Below are 9,960 nucleotides of genomic sequence, written 5' to 3' on the forward strand. Positions count from 1 at the left end.
GCTTTTAATCGCAGTGTACTTTCCTCATCTACAATGTTGGACAATGTTCTATCTAGCCTATCTGTCTTGGTCCACATCCAAGTGCTCATAGAGCATACTGGGCCAGGTAGGAGTTTGGCACAAGCAAACATTTGGAGGTGAGTCAGTGTAGTGAATTTCCAGCATTAATAAGGGAGTTAATTGGAGGTAAGCTTGAACAGAATAGGGGCTTCATGGTACAGACTTTCGAATAAACTATGGATATGAACAGTGACCATGAGGTACTTCAGACATAGACAGTTGTGATCTAGTCTCAGTGATTCAAGAAAAAGCCAATGACTGGAGGTTAGCTTAGAGTGGGAAAACTAATTTAATGAGACAAACTACAAAGTTAAGCCCAGCTAATGGGGCCCTAAGAACCAGGAAGAAACCATTGGAATCCCAATACAAAGGTCAGTTGCATATGTAGTTTAGGGAGTGTTGGAAGCAAGACTTATCACCAGAAAAATCAGAGAGTCATTTGACACATTAAAAATGGAAATGAGCCCAACCCAGTACCACACCAATTCTTCCTACTACCTAGACTCCTTGACCCTCCTTTGGCTCCAGTAATCAGCTCCCTGGGCAGTCTGCTACTTTCCTTCACTAAACCAAGAACCTCTTCTTTGAGTGAGTCTTGATTGTTAAAATCCCTATTTGTCTGTGTCATTTACATATTCCAATTACACACTTTCATTTTCCTGCTAAAGAGCTCATGGATCTGAGTTCAGGATTGCCTTACCCCAGTCTGCTGCTAGTGGGTGTTGAGTGGTCACTCAAGCAAAGACACATGTATTTGAATATTCAGTGTATTTGAATGATGGATATCTAAGACATGTTTTCCCATATCCTTTGCCTACTGGACACTTTTATGGAGAGCAGAGCTCAGTGCCTCCACACCTAATCCCACAGACAGAGGCATAGCATTAAGAAGAAAGCCACCATTGTGTAAATGTACCACATTTTCTGTATCCATACCTCTGTTGTACAACTCAGCTATTAAAAACAATGACTTCGTGAAATTCTCAGGCAAATGGATGGAATTTGAAAATATCATCCCAGTCACAAAAGAACACACATGGTATGTACTCACTGATAAGTGGATGTTAGCCAAAAAGAAGTTCACAATACCCATGATACAACTAACAGACTATATGAAACCCAAGAAGAAAGACCATACCAAAGTGTGAGTACTGTAGTCCTATTCAGAAGGGGAAAGAAAATCATCTCTGGGAAGTAGAGGGAGAAAGGGATCTGGGAGGGAGAGAAAAGGGGGACGTAAGAAGGGGGCTGATTCAGATAAGGGAGGAGATGGGGAGAAGTACAGAGGGTCAGGAATTTGAAAGGAAGAGAGTAGTAATGGGGAAGGGGGAACTGGGAGTAGCCACTAGAAAGTCCCAGATGCCAGAGACCCAACAGGTTCCCAGGACCCAACAGGGAGGATATTAGCCAAAATAACCAACAAAGGGGAGAGAGAACTTGTGGAAACCAGTGGATAGGCACGGCCCCTGGTTGAGGGTTGGGGCCATCCACCAACCTCAAAAATGTTAAACCAGAATTCCTCCTGACAAAAAGAAATGCAGGGACAGAGTGGAGCATAAACTGAAGGAAAGTCCATCCAGAGATTGCCCACCTAGGGATCCATTCCCTCTGCAGACACCAAACCCAGATACTATTGCTGATGCCAAGAAGTGCTTGCTCACAGGAGCCTAGTATAGCTGTCCCTTGAGAGGCCCTGTCAGAGCCTGACCAATAAAAGTGCAAGTACATGCAGCCAAACATCAGACTGAGGCAGCGACCAAATGGAGAAGTTAGGGCAAGGACTGAAGGAACTAAAGGGGTTTGCAACCCCATAGGAAGAACAACAATATCAACTAACTGGACCCCCCTTCAAAGTTCCCAGGTACTAAACCACCAACCAAAGAGTACACATGGGGAGCCCCCTGGCTCCAGCTGGATATGTAGCAGAGGAATGCCTTATCAAGCATCACTGGGAGGGAAGCCCCTTTGTCCTATGAAGGCTTGATGCCCCAGGGTAGGGGAATGCTAGATCACTGAGGCAGAAGTGGTTGGTCAGGTGGGTGGGTATGTGAGCACCCTCATTGAGGCAAGGGAAGGGGAAGGGGATAGGGAGTTGTGGAGGGGAAACTGGGAAGGGAGAATAACATTTGAAATGTCAATAAATAAAATAACCAACAAAAAGTGAAAAAAAATTGGAAACATCAGAAGAAAGAAGAAGGAAGAGGAGGAGGAGGAAGAGGAGGAAAGAAGAGGAGGAGGAAAGAAGAAGAAGAAGAGGAAAGAAGAAGAAGAGAAGGAGGAAGAGGAAGAAGAGGAAGAAGAGGAAGAAGAGGAAGAAGAGGAAGAAGAGGAAGAAGAGGAAGAAGAAGAAGAAGAAGAAGAAGAAGAAGAAGAAGAAGAAGAAGAAGAAGAAGAAGAAGAAGAAGAAGAAGAAGAAGAAGAAGGCGACGACAATGACAACAACAACAACCATGGCATCACCTGAAAAAGCTCTTCTTGTACCTATTCTAGCTGTAAAGTCTTCCTTCAGCCACAGGCATGTACTACATTGACTTCCAGGTCTTCTTCAATTCTCTTGAAGAATTCGTTCCAGAGAGGAAGCTAATAGTAGGTGCTAATAGAGTCACAGGAGGTTGTAGATACCTATGCAATAAGGAACAGACATCAAGCTTTTGAGACCATCTGTTCTGAGAAAGAATTCGGCCCTTCCTCCCCAACCTGCTGGGCCGGTTAAATGTTCGGTCTCAACCTCCCCTGTAAAGTAGGAATACTATTAATTACTTTGAAAGGAATGTCAGTATTAAGGGAATTATTACCTGCCAAACTTGCCACATGGACTTAATACCTGCTAACTGACAAAACTATGAATACTATTTTATTCATAGTTTTTAATACAGTTATTAGTACTACATCCAATTTAACAGAGAACCAATATTGATTCATCTTTTATAACACTGATCCACATTTTAGACAACAGTTCAGCAATATATTATGATACACTTGTAATGAACTGAAGTGCTTTCTATTTTTATTTATAGAACACTGATTGTAGACATTACTTTGGTAAGATTGTTGTGACAAAGCACCCCAGCCTGGGTGAGCCCTCAAAAATGGGCTTTCTCACAGCTTTGGAAGCTGAAGGATGGTATCCACATGCTGGGCCTCCAGAACCTGCTCTGCATGGCTTTCAGAAAAATGGCATCCTGTTTGTGGTCTCCTCACTTAGTTTTGGGCCTTGTGTGTATCTCTGGTTCTTTCTACCTGTTCAGAATTTCTATTCTTAGAACATTAGTCAGATCAGTCTAGGACCCACCTCGACAGCCTCATTTTGACCTAGTTCACTCTTTAAATATTTTTAAATATCTCTCTCTCTCTCTCTCTCTCTCTCTCTCTCTCTCTCTGTGTGTGTGTGTGTGTGTGTGTGTGTGTATGCATGCTTGTGATGTGGGATGGGGAGTGCACATGCTACAGTAAACTTGTGCAGTTCAGAGAACACTTTGCAGAGTTAATTTTCTCCTTTAACCTCTATGTGGGTTCTGAACATCGAACTCAGGTCACCAGAACTGCACGGAAAGCTCATTTTACCCACTGAAACCACCTTGCTGGCTCATCAGCTGCCTATTTAATGGGCCCTATCTGCAAATATAATTACATTCCAGGTCCGGGGTGTTGGGACTTCGATGTATGAATTGGAGATGAGAGTCAATTCAGCTAATCTCATCATCTTGCTGCAATGATATCATGTTCCAGTCCAGGTCATCAATCTAGACTATCAAATGCTAACCTACTTTTATGTCTAGTCAAGTCCTTTTTATTCTGCATGAATATCTCTAGAAAGGTGCGGAGGGTCATTACCCCCAACCCTCAGATTCCTTTGTAGAGTAAGTGATGGATCTGCTCACTGGGTACTGGAGACCTTCTGTGTCCAGGCTCTAGGCAAAGCTTCACTTTGTAGTCATGACCACCCATGAAGCAGATGTGGGCTGGAGGTGCATTTTAGATGTATGTGCATTACATGATCTCAAAGCAGTTAACAAGTAGGAATTTTAATCTGTGCTTTTCTCCAGAGCTCAGAGGATAGTGTTACCAATATTTGAAAATTCTCCACATGGAAAAAATCCCCCAGCTAATATAAATATCACAAAAGATGCAATTCAAGTATTTCCTGGAAAGCCAGTGATGGCACAGGTTTTGTGTTTAAAGTCCTTAGGTTTTAATACCAGTCCCATCTCTTTCTAAGAGGCCTCAGGGAATCTGTCTGTCTTCTTATGATGGAAAGTGGAGAAGGACACACACCTCCAGTAGGCTGTGGTGTGGCTCAAAGCCAACAGAGACTCAAAGTCCTTATTGTTACCTCACACTGTTCCCTTGGGTCACCTTCTCTTTGTGGTCCCACCCATCAGTGATATCTGCATTTCATTTCCTCTTGTTGTAATTAGCCCTATGTGATATGGCATTTCTGCGATAACTGACCTTTTCAGAAGGTTAATGAAAAATGTGATAACTTAATATGCAGTATACTGGATTAGTCAGGATTTACCTGTGTCTTGGTTCTGTTCTTTGCTGCTACAAATTGAACATAAAAAAAAAATGAAAAAATCTTTCTTCCTCAAAGAAATATCTCTTTATCTCATGTTAACATTTTGTTTATATACATAGCATTTGATTTTTAAAAAAAAATAGGATTTGTAAGGGAAAGTTCACAAGTTGGGATTAGCAAACCAATTGTGCAGGAGGATCAGGCAGATAGATACCTAGCAGGTGTTTATTTAAAGCGCCATGTACAACACCTGCCACAAGAGGGAGCAGGTCATAAATCACAGCACCAGGAGTGATTGTGTGATGAAGAAAAAGAGAACCAGGAAGAGGCAGGGGGGAGGAATTTTTGCGAAGAAGAAAATTTCCTCTTTCCTCTTTCCTCTTCCCTCTTTCCTCTTCCCTCTTCCCTCTTTTTCTCTCCTCTTTCCTCTGGGAAAGCAGGGGTCTTATTGTCTGTCCTTCCTCATGTATCCATACACATGGCCACACCTCCACATCACTGGTTCTGGGCAAGGCCCTCAGAACAATGATGAGCACTTCCTACCTTGGCCCCAAGCTGTCTTCTCAGAGAAACACTGCAAGAGCTTGCTTACATATGCGGCATATTTCTTCTTCCTCTTTAGTTTTTCCCCATGATGTATTTATACTATTAATATCCATGTCAAAAAAATATAAAAATCTTGAAATGAATCCATGAAAAAGTATATATCATTTGTGGTCTTTGGGTATTGTACTAGTGTTTGTAGTTGTCAAACAGTAGGTAGGAGAATCATCTCATGTCGTAGCTCCCAACAATTCTGCACACCAGAGGGCTAAACAACTGGGAGTTAGTATCCAGTATGCATTTGACACTCAAGACAAGAATAAAATATACCCATAGACATCTTCCCCCACTATGGGTGACGGTTTCAGATATCAGATCATGTTTGTCTCCAAACTTGACCATGGACTACCCAGCCATGTTTTGTTTCATTTTGGAAAAGGGACAAATTGTCACAACAAAATCCCCATGTGTTTCTACAATGCTTGTGCATCAAGTTTCTTTTTCGCTTTTAACCCAACTTTTCATGGACTGAAAATCAGGAGAACAGATACTTTTCATAAAACACACATTCCCCCATGTGTATGGGAGGCATGTTCCCAACTGTTGCTGGGTTTGTCCCCATGACTTGTTTTGGCTGGTGAAATACGTCCAGGAGTGAAATCAAACCATTTCAGCATTGGGCAGTGAAAGGGTCATAGGTCTGTTACTTGCTTCTCCACCCCTTCTGAAAATAAGATACCCCAAGTGACGCTTTGTGAAGCACAGCTGTCCTCATTACCTCACGCATCTATGATCGGGTGAAGAAAGCATCGGTGGAAAGCAATTCACATTTTTTTCTAAGAAAAATATTATTTGTCAAAAGTTATTCTCTGAAGTTCTTTCAATGGAATGACAAGATCCTTCTAGGAACATCTGCTCCAACATGTATTGTCGGCACCCTAGACTATTTCTTGTTGGGGATGTTATTTGACAATGCAGAAGGCACAGACTAAGCCTCTAGAACACTGACAGCCAGGTGAGTAAGCTGCTACACGCAGGTCCACAGGAAGGAGAAGAACACATACTACGTTTCATGGCCTTTTGAATATTAGCCTAGGTGGCATTCGTTACCAAGCTGATCTCTGCTCTCACATTCGTTTATGCTCTATTCTATATAATTTCTCTGGGGTTGGTTTTTCTTATTCCCTCATATTTGGAATGTTTGGGGATAAACTTTGAAACTTTGACATATATTCATAAGCAAATAGATACATATTTATGGAATGTGTTTACCTTTAAAAATAAGCTTTAGTCTTCATTATGAAGTGGGGTTCAAACAAGGAATTCTCAGCGTAACTTTAGTCATAACTGAATGGACAATTGGAAGAAGTTGCCTGTCCTTACAGTTTCAGACTGAGTATGCAGTGTGGGAATGGGAACAATGGCTTCTTGGTTCTGTTTGGCAGTTGGTTCTCTCATTGTCTTGCAAGTGAAGAGGGAAATGCTGCAAACTCATTTTACATCTGTAGATGCTAAGACGTATCGAGGCTCAAAGATTTCCTCAAAGCACAGGACATGTGAAAACCTTCAGGGTAGAACATGGTCAGGCACACACACACACACACACACACACACACACACACACACACACACACTGAGTTTTGGCTTCATTAATCTGTAGCTGGTTAACATTGGTGAAATATCCCTAAGCCTCACTTCCCTGGTGTATGATTATGGAAATAAACATGTGGGATTCATAGAGCGGCTATAACATGAAAAAGAATGTGTGCCCACTACAGTGCTTGGTGGGCAGGAGCTGCTCTTTGAAGGCCACATAGTTCCCCCTTTCCTTTCAGCAAAGTTAGATTATTCTAGTGAACCCAAAGTTCAAATCTAGGCTCCTCCACTTTCTGCTTGTGGCTGTGAGCAGTTAGAAGGCCTTCCGTGCAGCATGGAGATGCCATCATGCCAGTACAAGTTCCCACTGCAACACCAGACTGGGCACAGGTAACACACTATGGGTACTAGAGACATTGTCTCATGAATAGATGAGGGAAAAAGGTAGAAGTTAGGTCAGCAGAAGGACCAACGAGCAACCTTGGTATGGAATTTTGAGCTAAAAAGTCACTTTAGAAGGCAGACTCACATTTAACAGGGATTTAGACCAAAAGTTACAGATTGGAGAAACCAAATTAGCAGTTGAAAGGAGCAGAGTTACCTGGTAAAATAGTTCCTATTTAATCAAGAAATTATATAATCCATAATTTCTGAAAATGCTAATGGGGAGTATTATGTATTCATATGCAATTCTGGAAGATTTATGCCCGTCTTAATGTCTGGAGAGGCCCTTCAAATTTTCCATTTGCCCTGGAATAGGTCTAATGTGATAATAAACAGGAAATTGACTGGGCCAGGGGACATGCAGTTCTATTTTGTACCATAAAATATAGGCGGCTGCTGACATTGCATATTAATTAGCTGATGCCTTCCTTTCCAAATTAAGAGCTCAGTTTTGTATTACTTGCATGGATGCAAAACTTGGCTCTGTGATTTATGAATGCATTAGTTCTCATTCACAAAAAAATTTTTGGAGCGCCTAATTGTTTCTAGGATCTCCCGGGCAAAGGATGAGGTAAACACACAACATAAGCCATGGAAAAGTCTCTCTTCATCTGACAGGGGAGGGTAAAAGCAGAAATGCTTATGGAAAATTGTTCTAGAAACAGCCTGGCTTTTCCAGAGCATCCGGGATACTTTAGCTCATAGTCATTGGAAACCTATGAGCTTTTGCCTCCTCTGTTTGGGTCAGAATATTAACAGGTCTTTTTCTCTGCTCCCTTGTTTATTTGTCTATGTTAAAATCTTTTACTAATTTTTAAATAAATAGTTATTGCACAGTCACTACATGATAAGTAGTCTTTCAGGCCCGGAAATATAGTTATGATCAAAGCAGGCATGAACTCAGAAAGTCCATGTTCAGTTAAGGGAGAACAACAGTAAACATAGCAAAGAAGAGCTGTGCTGTGCTGCATTAGCATGAGACTGCTCCTTATATGATCCACTGCTGTGTAACTCATATCCCCAGACTTACTGCTACGATAGTAACAGCTCATCTAAATTCTGTGGAGATGTGGGGGTCCGAAATTTTAACAAGATAGCACAGAATGGGGCCAGGTGTTTCTGAAGACATAATGTCTGGTTTCACCTGGAAAGACAGAAATGTCTGTCAGGGACTTCGTGGGAGGAAGTCTGCTTCTGGCACATATTCTGCTGAGAGTGGCTAGAAACTGGTCTAGCCTGTGGCTGTTAATCAGAAACGCCACACGTCCTTCCCAAGTGGAGTCATGTCAGGATAATGAGGCTTTGTAATATGATGGCCAAGGCTCCAACTAATGACCTACCATTCCTCAGAAGTTGCCTGGTGTCACTTACAATGCTAAGCATTGGTGTGAAGGTCTCATCTTCATGAGACACGGGTTCAGAAGAAATGCATCAAACAACATGTGATTTATAACCAGCACCCTACTTCAGCGTCAACCCATTGTCAGGCAAAGGGCTTTGGATTTGGAGTTAGGCAGACCCCAAGACAGTCAGTACAGCAGACTTGCATTCTTGTATTAGCACACATCACTGATGAGTGCAAAGTTCAGTCACTACACTGGGGGCTGTAGGCTGCAGAGTGAATCACATGCAGTACCTTTCCCCTGAGTGATCATGGGTGAACATGAAAGTCAGGTGACCAGGCCTGGTCCTAACATTCTGATGAGTACAAAGACAAGACAAACAGATGGCCGTGAAGCACCTATGAAAAAATTCACTGAGTGAACTGAATGCATTGGTGATATGCTCAGCCCTTTGCTTGTTTGCATAATGAGACTAATGAGAACTATAAGGCTGGGTTAGAAGAACTGCATGATCTCAAGCTCTAGCGTCTGCGTACTACTCTGCTGGACTGAAGGAACCCCCCCATCACTCTCTGCTCTCATCCTGTTTGCCTGTTGCCTCCTTGTTTATTTATTCGCTTTCCAGGCTTCCTGTACTAGGAGAGAGGATATGCAGAGTGTTGTCCAGGCCTTTGAACCCAGAAAACAAGCTGCCGTTCTGTGTCCAGACAATCCTTCCCCTTGGGCATCTCTGCAGCTCAGTCGCTCACCTTTCACAAATACTGCTGAGACTCTGCAGTCTTCTGTTTGTAACTGTATCCCACATCCCTGACTCTCTCCCAGATTTCTTTTTTATTCCATGTACCTCTTGTGGAATATTCTAAGCACATTTCACATTTCCTATGCCTGCTGTCTAGCCCCTAGAGCAGGAGCATTCCTTAAGGGCGGAGATCTTTGTTTTCCTCAGTGACACACTGAGGGCAGGTAAATATGCCATTTCTCTATGGAACTCGTTTGAGAGAGCTGGAGTGGGGTCTGTGCTGAGTCACCAAGGGTTCTTGTAGGCAGTGTGAAAAGTTCAGGCATCTTCCCTTAAATACTGTAGGATAAGCATGACGACCATTTTGGCGGAAGTGGACATGAATTGGTTTACATGTTTATGTCATTCTAGTTGCCATGGAGAGAACTGAAAAGTTCAGGAATGGATGGGAGGGGATATGAGTGGGAGTCACTACAGGAGGCAGGAGAGTTGTGGGTGGCTCCAATGAAGGTATGAAGACTCCAGAAACAAGGGGATTGGGACAGCTATAGGCAGACTTGGAGCTGTCAGGACATGCTGACCTGCAGAACACAGGGTGGGCAGAGGCAGAGAATCAAAGAGCACTGGTAAGTGTGAGACTTGAATTACAAAGGACAAAGTGATAAAGTTTACTGATAGAAGTAAGGCTGAAGGTGTGTGTGTGTGTGTGTGTGTGT

The sequence above is a fragment of the Rattus norvegicus genome, chromosome 7, assembly GCF_036323735.1.
Source record: "Rattus norvegicus strain BN/NHsdMcwi chromosome 7, GRCr8, whole genome shotgun sequence".
Lineage (NCBI taxonomy): Eukaryota > Metazoa > Chordata > Mammalia > Rodentia > Muridae > Rattus > Rattus norvegicus.